This window comes from Lygodium microphyllum, chromosome 28 (genome assembly GCF_053477565.2).
Source record: "Lygodium microphyllum isolate KBCC chromosome 28, Lygodium_microphyllum_v1.1.10, whole genome shotgun sequence".
Classification (NCBI taxonomy): Eukaryota; Viridiplantae; Streptophyta; class Polypodiopsida; order Schizaeales; family Lygodiaceae; genus Lygodium; species Lygodium microphyllum.
Genome location: NC_141162.1, coordinates 10174523 through 10198701, shown reverse-complemented (window position 1 = coordinate 10198701; position 24179 = coordinate 10174523). Strand labels below are relative to the sequence as shown.

The following is a 24179-nucleotide window of genomic DNA, read 5'->3' as shown; positions in this document are numbered from 1 at the left end:
CAATTGACGACGCCTCACACACCTCAGCAGAACGGTGTTGTGGAACGCAGGAATCGCACCATTGTGGAGATGGCAAGATGCATGCTAAAGGGCAAGGGATTGCCTAACCATTTTTGGGCTGAAGCTGTTAATACTGCTGTCTACATTCTAAATCGGAGCTATACAAAGGCTCTCAAGGGAAAAACACCTCATGAGGCTTACACTGGTAAGAAACCATCTGTTTCACATTTCAGAATTTTTGGATGTGAATGTTATGCACATGTTCCAGATGAGAAGAGAAACAAGTTACAACCAAAAAGCAGAAAATGTATCTTCTTGGGTTATAGTGATGAGCAGAAGGCTTACAAATTATATGACCAAGAGGCAAAGAAGATCATTGCAAGCCGTGATGTGGTGTTCAAGGAGGAGCCGCATACAGTGGAGGAGGAGAAGGCAAGTTCTTCCACTTTATCATCAAGCGAAGAAGTAGTCCACTATGAACCTGTCCCGAGAGCTATCCCTATCCTTAAGGAGGAGGAAGCATCATCTTCAGATGATGAGGAAAAAGTTCACCAACCTGACATCACCCCACCGGAAAAGCCATTGCCGCGCTGGGTGAAGCAGCTCTATGACCACAATAATCCTATGCCTACATCTGGTGAGGAGAAGGCAGACGGACCAAGGAGGTCTCAGAGAATAGAGGAGCAAAGGAGGGCTTCTGCTCACATAGTCAATATGGCCTTGATGGTTGAGATTATGAGAGAAGTAAAGGAGCCAACTGACTTAGAAGAAGCACTTGCAGATCCATCATGGAAGGATGCTATGCAGGCAGAGTATGACAGCATAATGAAGAATGACACTTGGGTGCTAGTGGATCGACCAGCAAAGCGGAAGGTTATTGGCACCAAGTGGATCTGGAAGGTAAAGTACAAGGCTGATGGTACCTTAGAAAAGTACAAAGCTAGACTGGTTGCCCAAGGATTTTCACAAGTTGAAGGGTTTGATTTTCAAGAGTCATTTGCCCCAACTGCCAGAATGACCACTATTCGCACGGTACTTGCAGTGGCTGCCCACAAGAAGTGGCCAGTGTACCAAATGGATGTTAAGTCAGCATTCTTAAATGGTGACCTCAAGGAGGAGGTGTACGTGGCTCAGCCACCAGGGTTTGAGGCCCCCCATTCTGAGAACAAAGTGTGTAAACTGAAGAAGGCATTGTATGGGCTGAAACAAGCCCCCAGAGCATGGTACCAGCGGATAGATAGGTTCTTTTTAAACCTAAACTTCAAAAGATGTGCCTCAGATGCTAACTTGTATGTTTACAGGGATGGTAAAAAGTCTGTAGTGATTGTCCTATATGTGGACGACCTTCTTATTACAGGTGACTATGAAGATATGATCAACCAAACTCGAAAGGCTTTGAGTTCTGAGTTTGAAATGACAGACTTGGGCTTGCTGCACTATTGTTTGGGGATTGAAGTCTGGCAAGAGCCAGGAAAGATCTTCATCTCTCAGAAGAAGTATGCATGGGAGATCTTGAAGGCATTTGGCATGACCGAGTGCAAGGAGATAGCTACACCTATGGAGGTGAATGCAAAGTTATCCATCGAGGATACATCAGCATTAGCAGACATTGGGAGGTATAGGAGGTTGGTCGGCAGTCTGATCTACTTGTGTAACACCAGACCAGATATCAGTTTTGCTGTTGGTGTTTTGAGCAGGTTCTCAAACAAACCTCATGAGAGTCATTGGAAGGCTGGGATGCGGGTGCTCAGATACTTGAAGAAAACTCTTGACTATGGTATCACATACAGTTTCGGAACTTCTCTTGTGGGGAACTGTGACTCAGATTGGGCAGGAGACATTGATTCCAGGAAGTCAGTTTCTGGTTATTGTTTCTCTTTGGGTTCAGGAATTTTCTCTTGGATTAGTAAGAAGCAACCAACAGTGGCATTGTCTTCTACCGAAGCAGAGTACAAGGCAGCTTGTTTTGCTGCATGTGAGGCCGTATGGTTGAGAAGGATTCTATGGCATATGGGAGTGCAGGATGAAGAACCAACTGTGCTGAGATGTGACAATCAGAGTTGCATCGCCATTGCCAAAAATCCAGTGTTTCATGCACGCACCAAACATATAGAGATCCAGTATCACTATGTGCGTGATTTGATGGAGGATGGGATAGTGGAATTGGTCTACTGTCCAACAGAGGAGAATGGAGCAGATATCTTCACCAAAGCACTTACGAAGGATCTGCTTCAAGTTCATCTTCAGAGACTCGGCATTGGGCCGAGGAGATAGTTCACCTATGGGTGGACATTGAGGGGGGGTGTTAGATATGATCAATGCCCCACCCTCATTAGGTGCTACCAATGATCCATGGTGCTCAAAGTTGTAAGGCCCCCATTATGAGGAGAAGCCAAATGTGAGCCCGGACATTGGTTCCTGACTTGTATATCAGATGAGGTCTATGTGACCGGATGGCAAAAAGGTGACTGTTGTGGGTCTAATCTTTGGGTTAGATGGAGTGGTTAAGCTGGTAGCAACTCGAGGCACATTGCATTGAGTTGCGTGGTAAGGGAGTTAAAAGGGGCCCCTATTGTGGGGTCCGGGGGCCGCGGAAGCGGCCCCTGGCTGGGGGGTCCCAGGGGGGCCAGCGGCCCCCCTGGCGGGGGTCCGGGGGCAGCGCCCCCGGCCCGATGGTAAAGGGAATATTCCCTGGAATATTCCCTGGCCGACTAGTGGAGGCTCATATGGTAGGTCGGTCAGCAGGCCGACCTAACGACCTTCGCGGGCTATAAAAGCTAAACCCCTTCGCAGCCATCTTACACTCATCTTTCACCCAGTCAGAGTTGTTGTTCCAGCTAGCCTTAAGCTCTTCACCTATCTTCTGTCTAGATCGCCATCTAAGCTTCATTTAGTGGAAGCGCACGGGTGGACAGAGCCATCTTTGTATCAGTTGTTTGGAGTTAAAGAATTTTACTGATTCTCCTCTTATCTGTTGTGTACTCTCTATCTCTTTCTCAGATTCTGTTCGCTGCGCCGTGTAATATTTTACAGACGGCCCTCTTGCAGCTACGCCTTGGGCTTTATTAGGAGGCATTGAGAGTGTAGCCTTTCCGTCGTAGATCTTGCTTTGCGAATTTCCTTCTTAAGTTCCACCGTTCTTTACAAGTTTCTTTTGCTCCCCTTTGTAGAAACTCTTTGAAGGGATGGGTGTGTGGAGGAGGGAAGAACCATGGAAAGGGGTTTAAAATCCGGAAAGGGGGTATTGTGAAAACCCTCTGCGAGAGTAGGGCTCATTTTTACATGGGAAAAAGGGGCCTAATGGGGGCCCTTATAGGGGATTTATGAAAAAAAAAAAGAAAAAAAAGCTATAAGATAAAAGCTTTTGAGGGGGTGGGAAAAGGGCCTAAGGGGGGGTTCAAGGGGGAAATTCGAGGAGGGGAAAGAAAAAGGGGCTTAGGGAGCCCTTAGAGGGATTTTAAAGACACAAGGAGAAAAAGGCCTTTAGGTTAAAACCCTTTTATGGGGAAAAAGGCCCTAAGGGAGCCTTAGAGAGGAATTTTAAGGGGGTGGGATTTCAAGATGCCACAGGAAGGGGGGCCTAAGGAGGGTTTTAAGATACGGGGGGGGAAAGAACAAGATCTTTAAGGTAAGATTTCTTTCGGGGAAAAGGGGGCTTATGAAGCCCCTTAGAAGCTCCCCCCAAGAAGCTTCTAAAGCTTCTGAGCCACTTGGGAAAGGGGAACGCCCATTCGGCGGTGTTCTGACGGGTGGTGGTGCGGACTGCGATGGCAGAGGGCGATGCCATCCTAGCATTCGCCAGCAATCAGTGCCTCCTCTCCTCCTTGCGGCCAGATCCTTCACTCCCTTATTCCTGAGGCATCGCGACGATCACCTCTCTCTTCCTTTCTCAGAGTTTGGCACTTTCCTTCATAGCAGCATCATTAAGGTCTTCACGACAGCGCCCTCCTGCCTCTCCCAGCAGCCACCATTTAAATAGGGGGAGGGGATAAGATCCTCCCTCCCCCACACGTCGAGCTGCATGCTTCAGAGTGTAAGCAAGCTCCAGCAAGGAGCTTGCTTCACCTTCTATTCCCCTCTTCCTCCAGCTCGATAGTCCGCTAGAGGAGAGGAATTTTTTTTCCTTTATTTAATTTAAAAAAAATTATCCGTATGTCTTATAGAAGTAGTTCTCGCGTGGGAAAAAATCAGAACGTTACATTCTCTCCCCCTTGGAGGAATCAAGATGTCCTCATCTCGAGATAAACTGGGGATATTGATGGTTGAGAGTGCTTTCATCTATCCAAGTGGCATCCTCTTCGAGATAATCTTTCCATTGGACGAGGCATTCTCTCAAGGTTCTGGATCTCAGTTGTCTTTCTCTAACATCTAAGATCCTGTCAGGCCTTAGTTCAAGGACTCCTTGACTCGACATTACAGCTTGTTGGTCATCAAGTATATGGTTGGGATTAGGTACATACTTTTTTAATAGACTGATATGGAATAAATTATGAACCTTTAGGTTCTCAGGGAGTTGCAATTTATAAGCATTAGGTCCTAGGCACTTGAAGATCTTGTACGGTCCACAATACCTTGGACTTAGCTTCTTGCAATCTCCTAACGATAGGGAACTCTTCTTTGGGTGTATGCGAATGAAGACCATGTCTCCTTCTTCGAAGACTCTATCTTGATGCTTCAAATCCGTGTAGGCCTTTTGTCTATCCTTGGTAGCTTTGATGTCCTCTCTTATTGACTTTATTTGGTCATCCATCTCATCCAACATCTGCCTTGAAGCTTCAACCCTTAAGGTTGGATCTGAGAAGTTTAGGGGACTTCGACAGTCATGACCATACAATGCATGAAAAGGGGTCATCTGAATGCTTCGCTTGTAAGAAGCATTGTAGGCAAATTCAACCAAAGGCAAGTATTGAATCTACCTCTTCGGCTCACGATAACAGTATGCCCTAAGCATATCCTCGATGACTTGATTTACTCGCTGTGTTTGGCCATCCGTTTGGGGATGGTAAACGGTGCTAAAGCAGAGTTGAGTCCCAATAGCTTCAAAGATAGCTCTCCAGAAGTGTGATGTGAAGAGAGAATCACGATCACTAATGATTCTTCTTGGTAACCCATGTAGCTTGAATATCTCCTTGATAAACAACCTTGCAATGTCTGAGGCTTTATAGTTTGTCTTTACTGGAATAAGGTGTGCAACCTTAGTTAGCATGTCAACCACAACCATGATGGAGTTGTATACTCCCTGAACTTGGGGTAGGCCAACAACAAAGTCCATACCGATGAATTCCCATTTCATTTGGGGAATGTTAAGCGGTTGCAGATTCCCTGGCATCTTGACATGTTCGGCTTTGATACGTTGGCAAGACAAACACTTGGTGACATACTTGAAAACGTCACCTTTGAGCCTCTCCCAATGGTAGCTGTTCCTAATTGTGTTGAGAGTCTTGGCATAACTAGGATGTCCTGAAAAAGGAGAATTATGAGCTTTCCACAATATCTTCTGCTTAAGTGACTGGCTTACCCGTATACACAGCCTTGTTCTATAATAGACAAGTCCACTATTGATACAAAATTCATGATACTTAGCCTGCAACTTTTGGTTATGATCCTTGATAGAGATCTCCCTTAGCATTGTTTGGTAGGCTGGGTCATGGCATGCATCCTCTCTAGCTAACTCAAGTATTGGATTATTTGGCATATATACTTTGGTAGCTAGAGATCTAGCTATTGATGGATTCTGCATGATTAGAGAATTAAGGAATGCCTTGCGACTAAGTGCATCGGCAACTACATTTTCTTTACCTGGTCGGTACTTGATTTCAAAGTCATATTCCTCCAGTACTTCAATCCACCGACGTTGCCTCATGTTGAGCTCGTTCTGGGTAAAGATCCACTTGAGACTCTTATGATCAGTTACTAGAGTAAACTTGTTACCCAATAGGTAGCGTCTCCAAAGCTTTAGAGCATGGATGACAGCTAGCAATTCCAGATCATGCGTAGCATAATTCTTCTCATGACTCTTCAATTTCCTTGAAGAGTATGCTATAGGATGACCTTCCTACATGAGCACACATCCCAAGGCAAGTGTGCTAGCATCGGTTACTATCTTGAATTCCTTATTCAGGTCGGAAAGTTTCAGGATAGGTGCTGATATCAAACTCTACTTCAACCTATTGAAGCTAGTTTGTTCGGGAGTTGACCGTGCAATGGAAGTTTGCTTCTTCAATAGGTCCATCAGAGGTGCTGCAATCAAAGCATAGTTTTTTATGTAGACCCTATACCATCCTATCAATCCTAGAAAGCTGCATATTTCTTTGACAGTTGTTGGTATTGGCCATTCAAGCACATCTCTGACCTTGGCTGGGTCCATTGAGATTCCTCTTGTTGATACTATGAATCCCAGATATTCAATCTGACGTTTGAAGAATGCACACTTCTTCATCTTAGCATACAGCTTATGTGACCTCATTGTTTCAAGGACAATCCGAAGTTGGGATTCATGATCTTCCTCCTATTTGGAATAGACTAAAGTGTCGTCAAAGAAGACGAGCACGAAGTCATCAAGATATGACCTAAAGATATCTTGCATTAACCTGTTAAAAGTGGCAGGTGCATTTGTAAGCTTGAATGACATAACTAGGAATTCAAAGTGCCTATATCTTGTATTGAAGACCGTCTTGGTGATATCTTCTTCCTTGATCCTTATCTGATAGTAACCTGACCTGAGGTCAATCTGGGAGAAGATCTTTTCACCCTGAAGACGATCAAGAAGCTCATCTATTCTAGGAATAGGGTACTTGTTCTTGACAGTCGATTGATTCAGCCCTCTATAATCAATACATAGCCGAAGCATCCCATCTTTCTTTTTCTAGAACAGTATTGGAGCTCCCCATGGTGAGCTGCTAGGACGGATGTAGCCCTATTCTACCAGCTGCTTGAGTTGTTCCTTCAGCTCAATTGCTTCCGGTATAGACATTCTATAAGGTCTTTTTGCAATTGGCGCAACTCCTGGTACTAGCTTAATCTCATGATCCACTTCTCTTTGAGGTGGGAGTTCTGTTAACTCTTCAGGAAATACATCCGCGAATTCCTTTAGCCAAGAAGGTCCTTCACTAGACTATTGCTTTTGATCTAACTTGTTGAGCTTAATTAAGTAGACAGGTAATCCTTTTCTGACTCCTTTTATGATCTGAGATGCTTTGGCCAATTGGAGTTTTGGTACCCCTGCCTCACCTTGAGTTGTGACTAATTCCCTTTCAGAGTTTCGAAAGGAAACTTGTCCCTTTCCACAATGAATGTGGGTGTCATTGGGCTTAAGCCAATCCATTCCGAGTAGACACTCATGGATACCTAAATTCATGACTCTGAATTTAACCGAAGTCTTCTTTCCTCCCAGAAAGAATTCCACCTTAGCAGTTTGCCTGGTACAAGTAACCTCACGACCATTTGCCAATTCCACAAGCAAGGTAGTTGCCTCTACTGTGGCTATTCCTAATCTTTTTGCACAAGTTGTTGAGATAAAGGAATGTGTACTGCCACAATCAATCAAGGTCTTGAAACTTTTACCTTGATAGTTCGACAGATCTGAATCACCGAGAGCTGGCAATTCGGGCCTTTCTTGTGTAGAGTGGCATGAACTGTCGCCCTTTCAAACTCTACTTTCATGGTCGGATCTTCTTCTTCTTCGCATATTTGCCTGTTGGCAACGCAGGTGGTTCTTCCTCTGCCTCAAGTAGCGGCTCCTTGACCACAGCCCATTCCTTGGAAAGTTACTGGGTGATGTCCTCCTCCAAGCTTGGGACATTGCCTCTTAAAAAGACCTGGCTCGTTGCAGTGGAAAAAACAAAGGTTTCGGCCATTGCTTTGGGTAGGAACAAAGTTGTTGACATTATTAGTCCTTGCTTTCTTTCTTTGTCCCTGATTATGACCTTGAACTCTCTTCATTTGAGGTCTGAATGCTCCTCTATTCGGGTCATTATAAGACCAAGCTTTGTTATCCCTTGGTCTAGCCTGCACCTCCTGAATCATAGGCGCAGCTCGAATGAGTGTGTCCTGAAGATCTGATGGACGCATAGATTTGAGATGGGTATTTACTGGTGGTAAGTATATTCCATGGACGGCTTTCTTCAGCTTCTTCCAGGTAACGGATCCTTTCGTGATCCCTTGATCCCTGCACCATTGCTTCCACTAAAGCCTGGCTTCACTGGTGAGTTTCAGCTTGGCGAGCATAGCCTGATTGGCGGGCGCAGTACCGGCTGCTTCAAAGTAATCCTCCATGGATTCAATCCAAATTTCAGCATCTACTTGGACGAACCTGCCTCTCTCGTCAAACTTTGGCGGCTTAATCTGCTTTAGAAGAAACTTCCTCTCCTGAATTATAGCAGTACTTGATGTAGGAGGTGAACTAGGAACCTGTACCTGGGGTTGTGCCTGGATAAAGGTTTCTTGATGTTATTACACGATAATCATTATTGATTTATATTACATCTCCAATTCCGTTATTAACCAAGAAATCTAACCACTTAAATTTTTATCAATTCTAATGCACAATCAGATATTGATAAAAAGAAGTCTTATTTGTATTTATATGGGCATAGCCCTTTCGAAATACAACATTTCTTGCGATGATAAGCCAACTGTTATATTTAGTTTGGGGGAACAACATTGTATTACATTTATCTACAGGAATTTTATAATAGTATGGTTTCGGGTCATGGATCTTCAGGAATCAGTAAGTCATTGGAAGTTTAGGGTATCCTTTCCTTTGGAACCCATTCTTCTCATGGCACCCCAACACTTTAATCCTGTCAGCGGGGATCACACGGGTTACTTCCTCATATACATATGAGTTCATCTCAACCCTCCGATCTTGAATATGTAAAGTTGAGTTTACGTGAGCTTCCACAAAAATGAACAGCTTCACAACTTTCAGGTCTTCCAACCACTTGATCCTCTTTAGGTTGGTTTGTAGGTAAGCAAACTGGTGGGCGGCTATATAGTAGATTCCTGAGGCACCCGTCCATCTTCGTTCCATATACAAAGGCGATGGATTATAGATTTTCTCTAGGATGTTCATCATCTCAACCCTTTGTCGATAATGCGGAGAATGCATTGCAGTCATAAACATGACTCGGAACACTAAGAACTTGTTCCACGCTTTGTAATTCTACAAGACAGCATTAAAAGTAAGGAAATGTTTGGACAGCAACATTTGATTTATTTTATCTTATTAAGATTTCATAAAAACAATTCCATTGTTGGTTGGCTCTGATACCAACTGTAACTTGTCCATTTATATCTTCAAGACATGTCTTAGCAGTCCATCGGAAAGGATGTCTAGAAAGCTCCACCCGGCACTCCCGTGGAATGTTACGGGGTTTTTGATCTAGGGCTTTCTGGGTCTGCCACGTAGCGGAAGTATTCTGATCATTCTCACTTAGGACTGACCAGAATTAGGGTTTTCCTTATTGGTCATTTCCTAATGGCAACTAGCGTCAGACCCAAGCGAACTACTTTACGTAGCAATGCCAGGTCCGAAGCGGATTCATACTGCACTTGGTTCAAGGAGAATGGGAAATGAGAGGGATGCAAGGCTCAACCTCTCTGCCATAAGGCATAGTCCCATTCTGTTCCCCTAAAACAGCATAAATCGAGATCAATCATAAATCTAGTTTAACGCTTTTGTTGTTTTGTTCTTTGACGATCTTCCCGCTGTCCATGGTGATTTGAGAAAAGTTCCTGGCCAACTGGGACCACCCATCTGTAGGACAGACCTATGGCCCATTCTCCGCACTTTCCTCGGGTTGTTTTAGTTATTTAATTACCTAACACATTAGTTGGACATGTATCAATCAGCTTCTTTAATTAGCCCGTTAGGCATTGTTTCTTTTACGTAATCATATCACTTGACATAGAAAAAAAAATGTCAAACAAGTTTCTTATTAACACGTTATCATATTTATCTTTGAAATACAAAAAAGTCCAATCCCTAGGCTTATCCACAATCCGCTCGAAGGCTATCCAGCAATCCACAAGAATTACCAATCCAAGTTTCCGCTTGTAGACTAGTATGCGTGCCTCGAGATCCAATCCCGAGTCACGTTAGCCTCTTGTCGAGGGCGTGAAAGTTGAGGGATTTATGGCCAGAGCCCCCCCTGGCACCCAAGAATCCTCCTGCTCCAAGTAGCACTCAATGGAGAGACCACTCGTGGCAGGTTCTGTCCACTTACCCAGCGCGGTTAACAACCCCCTTGGTTAGGGTCACGCAGGAAGTCGGGGGTAACTGAAGCTGCCTCTCCCTTCAAGCCTTCAACCTAAAGTATTAGATATCCATTTATCTTTTAATTCATTGATCAAACAAAACCAAACAGTGCTCTTAAGTCTGTAACAAGCACAAACATTTCCATTGGTCGTTTTTTGTTGGCAAACTGCTAAGGAATGAATCCTTTCTTTCAAATGCGTCCAGCACTCGATCTGGGATTACTTGCAACTTGGCAAGATCCCCTATATGCTGGGTTAGGGTGTACCGTATTAACCTGACTTGGTCAAACCTTAAGTTCATAGGTTATTTCAATTTATCGGCTGGTCTTTAGCTTCCAAACAATTTTCTTTACTGAAGAAGATGCTATATTAGGATGATTATTCATCCTCTTGCAAGATAACTTGCGTAAGGACTCGCCAACCTCATGGCGAGAGTTGGCCATTCCCTTGTGATCCAATCACAAGACCATACGACTCCGCACTTGTTGCACAAGCGTCGCATCAAACTATGAGACTATACTACTCATTGAATGGAGTCGCGAAGCACTCTATTCGTGATTACATCAGGCTGACGTCATCAGCCCTACCAAGTTCCATCTCGTAAGATTCTTAGGGAAAAACCCTAGTTCACTTTCCAAATATGTTTCAGTGTCCCTACATTCGGTGAATGTGGGCAAGTATTTAAGGTATAGGAGTTTCAGTTTTAGCAATACGTATGATTAGGTCACGTATTAATTCCTAGTGAATTTCTTGGAAATTAACTCATTCTAAATGAGTACTCCGGGATTTAGGTGTTTAGGTTTGTGCCAATTTGTTTTAACTCTTGAAGATAGTAACGTTAACATTTCATAAACTTATGACTCGTTTTCTACGCGTAAACTGATTTTTCAACCTTAACTTATCGATTAAGGTCATGCATAGGCTAGGTTAATTCCAACTAATCTTCCTGTAACTTGCGAACAAAATTCAAGCTAAACAAGTAACCTTTTACTTGATAACTTATGCAGTTGACAAACGGTACTTGCCTAGAGTTATGCATCGTAAGAATCATTTCATGCCTTGCACTTTTCTAAGGATTCCTAGCACTTTCCATGATGATTCATTGCAAAGAGGATATAGATTAATAATGTGATATGCAGTTTATACTTCGATGTTTAAACGAGGTATACTATGTTAATTCCGTTCTATAACAATGGACATTAATCTAATTCTAATTCATTACACTACATAAAGCTATTTGCTAGAAATGCATTTATGCTCCCTTTATTTTGCTTGTTCTTTTGAAAATATTAATGACTAAATTCCTCTGTCGTGAGCTAATTTATTTTAGACAACAAATGCATCCTATTTCCAACAATTATCCTTTACACGATTGAGTTATAACAATACCAAATAAAAATGAGGAAGGAAAACCTAGACTTGGGGTGAGATGTCCACGTGGATGCTAAGAGACGACCTTCCTGCAGCTACGCCTTGGGCTTTCTTAGGAGGCATTGCGAGTGCAACCTTTTCGTCATAGATGCTGGCTTGCGAATTTCCTTCTTAAGTTCCACCGTCCTTTACAAGTTTCTTTTGTTTCCGTTCGTAGAAACTCTTTGAAGGGATGGGTATGTGGAGGAGGGAAGAACCACGAAAAGGGGTTTAAAATCCAGAAAGGGGGTATTGTGAAAACCCTCCGCGAGTAGGGCTCATTTTTACACGGGAAAAAGGGGCCTAATGGGGGCCCTTAGGGGGGATTTAGGAAAAAAAGAAGAAGCTATAAGATAAAAGCTTTTGAGGGGGTGGGAAAAGGGCCTAAGGGGGGTTCAAGGGGGAAATTCGAGGAGGGGAAAGAAAAAGGGGCTTAGGGAGCCCTTAGAGGGATTTGAAAGACACGGGGAGAAAAAGGCCTTTAGGTTAGAACCCTTTTATGGGGAAAAAGGCCCTAAGGGAGCCTTAGAGAGGAATTTTAAGGGGCTGGGGTTTCAAGATACCACAAGAAGGGAGGCCTAAGGAGGGTTTTAAGATACGGGAGGGGGAAAAGAACAAGACCTTTAAGGTCAGATTTCTTTTGGGCGAAAGGGGCTTATGAAGCCCCTTAGAAGATTCCCCCCAAGAAGCTTCTAAAGCTTCTGAGCCACATGGGGGGGGGGGGGGGGGGGAACAAACTCTGATTCGACGGCGTTTTGATTGCTGGGGGCGCGGACTGCGACGGTAGAGAGCGACGCCGTCCTGGCATTCGGCGGAAATTAGCGCCTCCTCTCCTTCTCTCCCCCTCACGGCCAGATCCTTCACTCCCTTGTTCCTGAGGAAGCGACGATCACCTCTCTCTTCCTTACTTAGAGTTGGGCACTTTCCTTCACAGCAGCATTATTAAGGTCTTCACAGTAGCGCCCTCCTGCCTCTCCCAACATCCACGATTTAAATAGGGGGAGGGGATAAGATCCTCCCTCCCCCACGCGTCGAGCTGCATGCTTCAGAGTGTAAGCAAGCAAGCTCCAGCAAGGAGCTTGCTTCACATTCTATTCCCCTCTTTCTCCAGCTCGACAGTCCGCTTGAGGAGAGGAAATTTTTTTTGCCTTTATTTAAATTTTTTAAAAAATATCCCTATGTCTTATAGAAGTAGTTCATGTGTGGGAAAAAATCAGAATGTTACATGAATATTGTCCAAAGAATTGCATTGCATGGAAGGGAAACCATGAACTTACTTGTTGCATGCAAGGATGGTTGCATTTTAAGTCGGGTTAAATGTTGTAGGATGGATTAAGTCAATAAATAGCCCTATGACATTCACTCATGCATGAACTTCTTTATCGAAGTTTTTTTAGAAGAAGATGCATTTCATATTAAATCATGAATTCAATGCATTGGAAAAAGGGTTTATAGGTATAGTTCTTGTTAAAACTCAACGTAGGTTTCTATACGAGTTAGTCCTAAATTTTCAATCATTAAAGCTTGTTTCTGTTGCATCATTATAGATTTAGCGCAAGGGAAAAGAAATGATAATTGAAATCTTTTAGATGCATAGAAGGAAAAGTCTATGAATTGAATCACATATTTGCATGGAATGTTATATTTTGCAATTACTTACATCTCTTAGGAAAAGGATTTGCATCTCTTCTAAGGAAAGATCACCTCTAGTCGCAAGACAATTGGATCAGTTAGGTAATTTTTCATAAGGGTGTAACTCAAATGATAACCACTTAAATGCGCTAGGTAGAGTTAAGCCGCATTAAAATTCTACTTAGTATCACACTCGGAAAAACCGACTTGATAATTCCTACCTCAAAGGTCCTACCCACATTCACGGAATGTTAGGGTTAGTTAGACACCCATACAATAATGATCTAGGTTTTTTTCCCTAGGGTAAATTGGCCAAATACTAAACTTTCGATTGAGTTTAGAAACCCTAGGGCCAAACGTTGTCGGCCTAGTATGGTTCGGGTTGGTTTGAGTCAAGAGGACTTCCCAAACCCTACATCTTGACCACGTATTTCTTGACCAAGGAACGTCGTTTGACGGGAGAAATGATCCCACAAGTTAGCTGCGACACTTGTCTCGTGCAACAAGTCACAATGACTCATGGTTTTTGTGTCTAGAACACAAAATGGTATTGCCACTCCTTAGAACGAGGTTGGAAAGTCCTAAGTCCAAGTCAAACTATCTTGAGGATGAGTGGTCATCCTGCTACATCGCCTTCCCCTGAGGTTGATTTGCCAAGTTAGGGAAATTATGTATTTCCTAGCAAGCAATAGACCAATCAAGTTGGCGCGACGAGGTTGCCCAAGATTTATTGTCTTAGTTTAAGGAACCTAAGGTGTTTGTTAATTTCGGTTAACAGTGTATAAACCCTAACCCAAGGATAAAAGGGTAAATAAACAACCAAACCCTTAGGGGATCTTGCCAAGTTGCAATTGATCGTGAATCGAATGTTGGATGCATTTGGAGAGAAGGATTCACACCTTAGCCATTGCCAAATAAAGGACGACTCGATTGATTGTGTTTGTACACTTAGGAGCACTGTTTGTACTTCTTTGCTCAATGAACTAAAGATGGAATAATAATTAATGCTTCAGGTTGAAGGCCTGGAGGGAGAGGCAGCACCAATTACCCCCAACTGTCTGCCTGACCCTAACCAAGGTGGTTGTTAGCCGCGCTAGGTACGTGGACCGAAACCATCGTGAGAGATCTCTCTGTGGGTGCTACTTAGAGTAGGAGGACGCTTGGGTGCTAGGGGGGGCTCTGGTCATAAATCCCTTGCCATCGGGTCCTGCTCAAGAGGCCGACGTGACTCAAGATTGGATCTCGAGGCCCATATACTAGTCTACGGGTGAAAACTTGGATTAGTAATCCCTAAGGATTGCTGGATTGCCTTTGGGCGGATTATGGATTAGCCCTCGGGCTGGATTATATAATGTATTCCAAAGACTCATAAATAAGATCAATTGTTGAAAAGGAACTTGTTTGACATTGTTTTTCTATGTCAGTGCTTAAATTACGTGAAGGAACCGGTGAATAATTGGCTAATTAAGGAAGTTATTTTTGCGTGTCAAACTAAATGTGGTAGGTAATTAGATAACTAAAGCAACCTTGAGGAAAGTGTGGTGGATGTGACCATGGGTCCATCCTATGGAAGGGTGGTCCCAGTTGGCCGAGATTTTTTCTCAAAGGAATTTGACAGCAAGGAACGATGACCTAGAATCTAGGATACTAGAGTTTTGAATTATGTTGTTTTGGGGGAAGAGAATGGGACTATGCCTTACGGGTAGAGAGGTCGAGCTTTGCATCCCTCTCATTTCCCATTCTCCTTGAACCAAGTGCAGCATGAATCCTCTTTGACCCTAATATTTTTGCGTAAAGTAGTTCATCTGCAGTTTGACGCTAGCTTCCATTCTAGGAATTTGACCACTAGGAAAACCTTGATTCAGGTCAGCCCTAAGTGGGAATGACCGGAATGCTTCCGCTTCATGGCAGACTCGGGAAGACCTAGATCGCAAGCCCGTGACATTCCGTGGGAGTGCCAGGCGGCACTTTCTAGACTCTCTTCCCGATGGGCTACTAAGACGTGTCCTACAAGTGAACAGATGGACATGTTACAATTGGTATCAGAGAGAACCAATGAGGAATTGATATTTACAGGAAAATTTAATGAGGAGAAGTAGAGAAAATGTTGCTGTTACAGAACATTTCCTTACTTAATTATCAATGCTGACTTGTAGAGTCGCGAAGCATGGAACAGATTCTTGGTATTCCATGTTATGTTTGTGACTACGATGCGTGCTTCGACTTATCGATGGAGGCTCGATATGATGAATATCCTAGACCGCATCTACAATCCTTCACCCATGTACATGGAACGGAGATGGACGTGGGATTTAGGAATTTATTGCATAGCTGCCCACCGACTTGCGTACCTTCGAACCAACTTGAAGAGAATCAAGTGGATGGAAGACTTAAAGATCGTGAAGTTGTTCATCTTTGTTGAGGCTCATGCAAACGCAACCTTACATGTCGGCGGTCGAAAGGTCAAGTAGAACAAGTATGTGTACGAAGAAGTGACTCGAATAATCCATGTTGACATAATCAAGGTGTTGGGACGTTACGAGAAGAATGGGTATCAAAGGAAATGATACCCTAATCTTCCAATGACCTATCGATTCCTGAAAATTTATGACCCCAATCCATATTATTACTCAGTTCTCATAGCTCAATGTAACACAATCTTATTCTCCCCAAATTAATGTATGAGCTTGTTCCATTTTCCCAAGAATAATTGTACTCTGAAAGGGCTATACCCACATGAATGAAATAGACTTTTTATCAATGATTGTCTTGACTATGAGTATTGATAAAGAAGTTAAGTGATTAGGTCACTTGGCTAAAAGCTGAACTGGACATGAAATGTAATGATTGTCTTGATTATGAAGTTTAGAATGATGAATTTCCTTATTGGAAAAGGATATTGGGAATTTGTTGCAGATGTTTCAGATGATACAGAGTCTTTGCTTAGTGCATTTCCTTACTTGCTTTGTGAGTCTACTAATTCTGATGATCATAAACCTCCGTCACCTCGAAAGAAGATTGATGAAAATTTGGAGATATATGTCGATCTTCCTATTGAGATAGAGCATGGATTCTATTCTATTGAATATGATGTCTTTGATGATGCAATGTCTGTCCAAGAGGATCCAACATCGTATATGGAAGCTATCAATTCATCTCAAAGGGATCAATGGCAAGAAGCTATGCAAGCTGAGTACGATTCTTTAATCTCCAAAGGTATATGGATTCTTACTGAACTCCCCCCAAATCATGTTTCTATCAAATGTAAATGGGTTATAAAACCAAGACCAAAGCTAATGGCTCATTTGATAAGTTCAAAGCACGACTTGTTGCAAAAGGTTACTTGTATATTGCAGGAGTAGATTATCAAGAAACATTTTCTCCCGTTGTGTGCTCCACAACTGTTCGTATGCTTTTGGCTTTTGCAACACTATTTGATCTAGAAATTCACCAAATGGATGTTAAAATGGCCTTTCTCAATGGAGATATTGAAGAAGAAATCTATATGAAGCAACCTGAAGGTTTTATGATTGCAGGAAAGGAGCATCTTGTATGTCAGCTTCATCATGCATTATATGGATTGAAGAAAGCCTCTCATGCTTTGTATATTAAGATTGATCAGTTCCTCACATCTAAAGGTTTTGTTGCATGTTTTGCAGACCCAAATCTTTACATCAAAAGGGAGGACAAATGTTTTATTATTCTTTCTCTATATGTTGATGATACTATTCTTGTGTCAAATAATATTGCTTTCTTGGATGTTATGAAGAAGCTTTTATCGACTGCATTTGAAATGGTGGATCTTGGTGAGATACATTCTTGTTTGCGTATTCAAGTTCAACGACACTGACAACAAGGCATTCTTCTTCTTCGCAAGACAAAGTTTATTAATGATATTGTTAAGAAGTTTGGGTTGACAAATGCGCACTCTGCCAACACTCCCATTCTTTCAAGCTCTACCAAGGGTACATCTACAACACGCAATGAAGAATCAGCCATTCATCAACCTTTTGCTAATCTTGTTGGTTGTCTTCAATTTATTGGTTTAAACACAAGAAGAGATATTTTATTTGTAGCTAACTTTTTGGGACAATATCTTTCTTCCCCTTCCACTATTCATTGGAGTGCTACAAAACGTATTCTTAAGTACCTCAAGGGTACTAAGGAGTTTGGTCTTATTTATTGTCCTCGAGAGGATTCTTCTTTATCTTCTTCAGCTTCTCTTGAACTTATTGAATATACAGATGTTGATTGGGCAAGTTCACATTTATCCATGCGATCTACAAGTGGGAATTGTTTCTTTGTAAATGGATGTTTGGTTTCTTGGTCCAGCAAGAAACAACAATGTGTTGCGGTTTCTACAACTGAGGCCAAATATGTTGCTGCATCATTAGCACCTCGCGAGCTAGTTTGGCTTCGACAAGTACTTGTAGATTTGGGACATCCTTCATCATCTAGTACACTTCTTCGATGCGACAACTAAAGTGCTATTAGTCTTACCAAAGACTATATACAACATAGTAAATCAAAGCATATTGCTATTCATTATCATTATGTTCGACATGAAGTCAAGAAAGGTTCCATTATAGTGGAGCATTGTCCCAGTGATCAAATGGTTGCAGACATCTTCACAAAAGCTCTTAGTTAAGCTCACTTTAGCTCATTAAGACATGCACTTGGTATTGTTCCAAGTTCTTGTCTCACTGATTGAGGCATGTATCATTGTATTCAAGAAAACTTTATAGTAAATCATTTTTGTATCGTAGGTATGTGTAGGGGCTGGGGTTCTTTCCTTGTTCTCCCCAAGGGTTTTTTCACTCGCAGCCAGAGACCTTTGTTTGAGTGGGGATGTTACAACTATATATATCATCTCTCACTTGACTTGGGTATCACCTATATATACTAACTCTACATCAATATGAATCATTCTTTGGGAGCATGTCTTGTGTATCTCTCTCGTACTCTCTCTCTCTCTCAAGAAATATTGGTGCCACGCCTTTAGTGATAAGACATGCATCCATAAAAATAAAAACTCTTCTAGGTAATGTGAATACACGTCATCGCCTGGTGCTTACCAACTCCACTACTGTCTGCTCTACACATCAACTGAAGCATTCACAATTGTTAGGAAATTAAAAAAAAAATCCACAAAAGTGAATACCTAGCAGTCTTCAGCTACAAAATAAATAAGTACGTTGGAACTTTGTCGTAACCTTAATTTACCATGAGTGCACTCTAAACTCATAAATGTCCATTAATTTAATATGTATTTTGTGAATTCACCCGATGTGGAATCACTCACGTTGTTGTATTGCTGCGCATTCGAGGTGTGAAATCCACCCAGATGTTGTGTGTGACATTTGATACTTTGTACATATTTAGTTGTTGTGTTTATACTTTTGTTCTGCGTTGGTAGTATAGTGAAGAGGGTTTGGAGCAAGAGGAACTTATCTGTAATGCTCTAGTTGGCATGTCTTGCCAAGTGGTCAGTAAACCTAGATGAGGAGGTTTTGATCAACAGCTCACAGGAGCTTTGGGAGATGTACTACATAGGCAATCCATCAAAGAGCCATTCGGGGGTATAGCTATCAGCTACCCGCTCACACAGACCTTATCCAAAATACTCGATGAATGCTAGGAAAGATATCCTTTTCTATTCGGGAGCGATGACCGACTACATGCTTGCATCATGGAGCTAGGTGTACCACTGACGAAAGAACCTGGCTTTCATCAGTTTGATGTACATGGTAATCCTTTCGGGTTACTGTCAGCCCGTCCAACTGCTCCTTTCTTATCTATTCACCATCTGGATGAGGTGGATCCTGTTTTCCCCAAGTTTGATGTCTTGGGTGCTATGCAACATCTTACTAAAGCTATGCGGACAGAACCAAGCAACTTCTTGCAACAATGCATCTACTATTACAACCGAGCTCAGAAACTGTCTATTTCAATATCGCTAGGGTATGCTGTCCAAGTCTATCCTTACATCCTTCTTCCAAGGGATTTATAAAGACCAGAAATCACCTTCAAGGCTTGGAATTCAAGAGATAGTGGAACTGATTTTGACGTGGACACAAGAAGGTCCTTGAGGTCAATCTACAACAGGCCATTTTTTTTCTTCTTGGAAGACATAGTCATGGGAGAGAATGAGGTGGTTGTGAGTAGGTATAAGCGGGATACAAGCATTGACGAGAGGAAAATGAGGTTTTTTTGCTTCTCCAGAGTTCTTCCTCTCGAGGAAGTGGAGCATGTTCAAGTTTCAGCCAAGCCACTAAATGATCATTGGTTCTCTGTTCCAAGGAGGCAGTGTTGCAGACTTTTAGATGTGAAGAACAAAGTCCTGGAAATAACAGTGGCACCTTGCCAATAGGCAAATGGCAGTAAAAGATAACCAGCTTTACCACAATTCTCTCCCTGGTAGGCACATTGCAAGAGAAATTTGGCTCACCTTCAAAATGTTAGATAAGAGCTCTATACATGTTTATTTCGAAAGGCTTATCAATTTTGAACCACGTGTTAAGATACCAAGAAAACAAGATTACAAAGGCATGTAAAAATTTGGGAGAAGGCCACTTTTCTGAGGCTGTTGTGGGAGGATCTTGAAGAAAAAAAAACAGAGAATCGAATGTTTTTTCTGGGTAGGAGAAAAAAGCAAAAAGGGGGAAGATGAAAATTCTCGTGGGAAGGAGAGGATCGTCGTCTGGTCTTGGAGGGGCGAGCTCTGCGTTCAGAGTGACGAGGAGGAGGACACCTGAAGCACCCATGAACGTGCTTAAAAGGGCGAATTCACAGAGTGAAGGCAACGGACAAGAATCCAGGATGAAAATAAGAAGGGAAAACTACCTTTGTAAAACGGCATCTGACTGGTGAATTTGAAAAGAGATACGAACCCACTATTGGAGTGGAGGTTCATCCTCTTGATTTCTTTACGAACTGTGGTCAACAGGCTGATTGTCCCAGCTTCAAGCTTGTTATTGTTGGTGATGGAAGAACATAGATACCTATCTGGTCTTGGTATTGCTCGACAGCGTCAAGCTATTATCGATGGCTTAAAAGAAAATGTTCTTGCCTTCTCTGAAATCGTGCCTAGCATTATAGCAAAGGACGTAATGGACTGATTCAAGGTCAAGCTAGTGTTTCATTAATCTAAAAAATAGGGTGGCTGTATATTTTATCCTCTTACTGGCATCTATGAAAACAGTTCTATGGTCCAGCAGGCCAGTTCCTATCGAATTATGATTAATCAAGTTCCTTAGGAAACAATGAATCAAGCTCTATGTATGTCTCAAGTGAATATGACTACTCCTCGGTACTACAGGGAGGAGGGGATTATGTATCTGGTGCAAGAGAGAAAATTCTGTGCTAATCACTACATACATACGATTTTTGTCAAAAGGTTTTGGTCTAAGAGGCTCAGGAAATACAGGAAAGGAATAAGATGTATACAGTGACTGCCAATACATAGGAGGCAATTTTCCACCTGGTAGAGATACTCTTGTATGCATCCTTTCTGTTTACATCACCAAGTGAGAACTTGCAAGAGGGAGTTTTACCCAACAAAGCCATCTTCAGTGCTTGCCTGTCATAGAACATTTAGTTTCTAAAAGTTGTATCTTCCCAACTGATCATCATCACAGGAGACAATTGCAGTCATATCAAGTTTGGAACTGAAACTGAGTATTGTTGAGGCATGATTGTTAAAAGAAAATATTCTTTTGCTCAATGCACATTATGCTGGAATTACTGTTGCAGATTCAACTTCATTCATTTGCTTGATCTTCCATCTTGAAATTTAACAAGGTCTTCTGGAGACATGATTTTGCTTTCGAAAACCCTTCGACATCTTTGGTGAACCCGACGTGAAAGCGTCGCAGAAATTTTAGGATGGGAGATACGTCAGCATCCATTTCAGTCTCTTCTACAATTCCAGCTGCGTCCTCTACTTCAGCTCCATCAATGACTGCTGCATCAAGTACTTCAACAGATAATCTAAAGCAGATTTTGCAGAATATGTCCATGTATATGTAGCTTCAAAATCAGCAGACATAATTGTATATGCAGCAGCAACAGCAATTGCATCAACAACAGTTGTCTCAACAAAGGCAACTATATTCGGAGCAGGAGAATGGAATCAGTGCGACTAAGGCGATTGAAGTAGTTGAGAATGAGAAGAAGCTATTTGATGGCCATAATGTTTCAGCATATTTGAAGACATATGAGATCAAGATGGGGTTTTTTGGAGTTCCAGTTGGACTTATGAGTAAGTATTTCCTTCGTCTTGTCACACTCGCCTTGAGGGCAAAGGTGACTGATCTTTTTATTCAAAATTCACATTGGCAAGATTTTAAGAAGGCTCTGAAAGAAGAGTATTTCCTTGAGGACTTTGGGATTGCTACATGACGGTCATTCCGAGAGTGGGTCTACATGCCAAACAAAGGTCTAGCTGCTTCAGAGTTGATACGAGAATTTGAAGAAAGGTATAGTAAGCTTGATGCCATTGAACAAAAAGCATTGGATGTTGAAAAATTTGAGTTTTTCTTGCAAGCTGCAGATCCTGCTCTTCAGGAAGAATTGGGAGAGCTTCTTGAGGATCGCACAAAGCCTATGGGACTTAAAACGGATTGGCAAGATGCCCAGGATGCAGTCTCGACTTTGACCAAGAGGAGGATATGGAAGACCCGTCTACAAAATGGATCTATGACACTGATGCCGTCTTCTGCTCCTATGCCTGCTTCTATCCCTGTTATTTTTTCTTCTCCTCAGCCAGCTTCTTGGCCTATGTCAGTGCCTACTGTTTCTACTCCTCCTATTCCTCATACTCCAAGACCGATGCCGGCTCCTTCTGCTCCAAAACCATCCACTCCGTCGGTGCCTACCTCTCTTGATGACATAATCAAAGGCATAACGGATTTGACTCTGGAGTCAGTTAAAGCAGAGTTGTGGGAAAATTGAAAGAGCAGTTTGCTTCGACTGTGCCTACTATTTCTTCTAGTGCTCCTATTGCACTTAGGAGTGCTCCTAGTGCACCTAGGAGAGATTAGAGATGTATTTGGTGTGATAGTACAGACCATCAGCATTGCAAGGATTGTGAATCTTTTCAGGATGCAAGGAGGAAGAATTTGGTATTTTGGGGACAAGATGGTAAGTTTTGGTTGACTGAAACAGGAGCTTCGCTTGCTACCAACTTTGGGAAAGGTGGAATGAAGAAGTTAGTGGATGACATGGCTGCACGTACTTCTTATGTGACAACTAGAGGAGATGCTTCTGCATATGGAGTCCAGATTGAGAAGGGATCAGAGAATCAGTCAGCATTATGGACTTATGCTATGGAGACTGCAAACAAGGGAAAAATTCAGCAAACTGTTTTGACTAGTGCAGGCTCTAGCATCAGATCTGAGACAAGTTGGGATTCCCTGTTGACAGGTACTCTATTTATGCCTACTTGGCTAAGTCTCAGGGAGCAGATGAACTTGTTGAGGAGAAGCATAAGAGGGATGAAGAAAATCCAAATGCAGCTAAGAAGACTAGAGGGGGTGAGTTTGTTACTCCACCTACTGCAGGACCGTCTTTGAGACTAGGGCGAGAACGACAGATGGAAGATGCTCAAAAGAGAGAAAAGAGGCAAGAGCCTAGAGAGAGAAAGTAGCCAGGGTTTAGATTGATGTCCGATATTGAGACATCAACGGACATGAAGAAAATATTTAATGACAAGATACTTGGCAGTGAGGTGACTTTCACTATTTCTGAGGTTTTGGGCATCTCGAAAAGAGAGTTTCAAGATCAGTTTCAAGAGGTCCTGAAGAGGAAAAGACATGCATTGCCTACTACTGATACACAGGGAGTTTTGATTGGGGAGTTGGATGAGGATGAGGATGACGTTATGGTTGAGAATGCTTCTATTTTTCCACAGATAGAGAAGAGGGTTCAGCCTATGCATTATGCTGAAATTGATGAGCATGTCTTGATACCGCGTAGTCACTTTTCGCGGAGTCATTGGGCTAGGGCAACTATAGAGACGATGGTAAAAATTGGAGAGAAACATGTGCCTTATGTTGCTTTGGTGGATCATGGTTCAGAGATTAATCTCATAGTTTGTGGAGTTTATGAGAGTAACAGATGGCCTATGGATGTAGAGCATGGATGGTGTATGAGAGCCGCCAACAACACTGCAGGTGATTTGTATTCTGCTTGTCCCAGTGTGAGGGTTTCTATTGGAGATGTAGAGGAGGTTTTCCATTTCTTTGTGCAAGATTCATGCTCTTATCCCATAATTCTTGAACAGCCATTCATCACAGAGATGCGTATGGAAACAAAGGTAACGGATGATGGATCTGCTTATGCACGGATTCGTAGTAAAGATGGTATGAGAGCAGTTCAGTTTATGACTGTGTGTGTGAACCATGTTAGAAACAGAGATACTCTCAGAGATGCACCTTTGCCCACTGTGAGGGATTCGGGTTTTCATTAGGTACCGCCATTTCGTGAGACGACGGTGGTACAGAGCAGAGGAGATTGGAGTTCTCGCCTCCTGGCAGCAATGTTTTCTCCTCCATTTTTGTTGGGATTTCAGCAAACAGTACAATGAGCTATCAGAAGACTTCTAAGTTGCCTAGAGCTGCCAAGCAGTACATATGCAGGAAGGAGAAAAATTTGAAAAATGCAGGAATTTTAGAGGATGATGAGCATATAGATGGGATGTATGACAGTATGATTTGTGCAGATACGATGACAGAGATGGAAAATATGCTGAAAACTGATATGCAGAGTTGTCACAGTAAAGTATTAGTGCAAACCCTGGACATGTTGTGTGTAATTGCAGATTTTGTGTCACAGATTGAGTCAGAGGCTGAGATGACTCAGCAAAAAGTGTTGAGTGCTGA

At 42.4% G+C, this 24179-nt stretch overlaps 1 pseudogene; it reads left to right on the top strand.

The window, feature by feature from the left end:
- The window catches only part of LOC148011172 (uncharacterized), a 47864-nt pseudogene extending 28195 nt beyond the window's left edge, over positions 1 to 19669 (top strand).
- The last annotated feature ends 4510 nt before the right edge of the window (positions 19670 to 24179 follow it).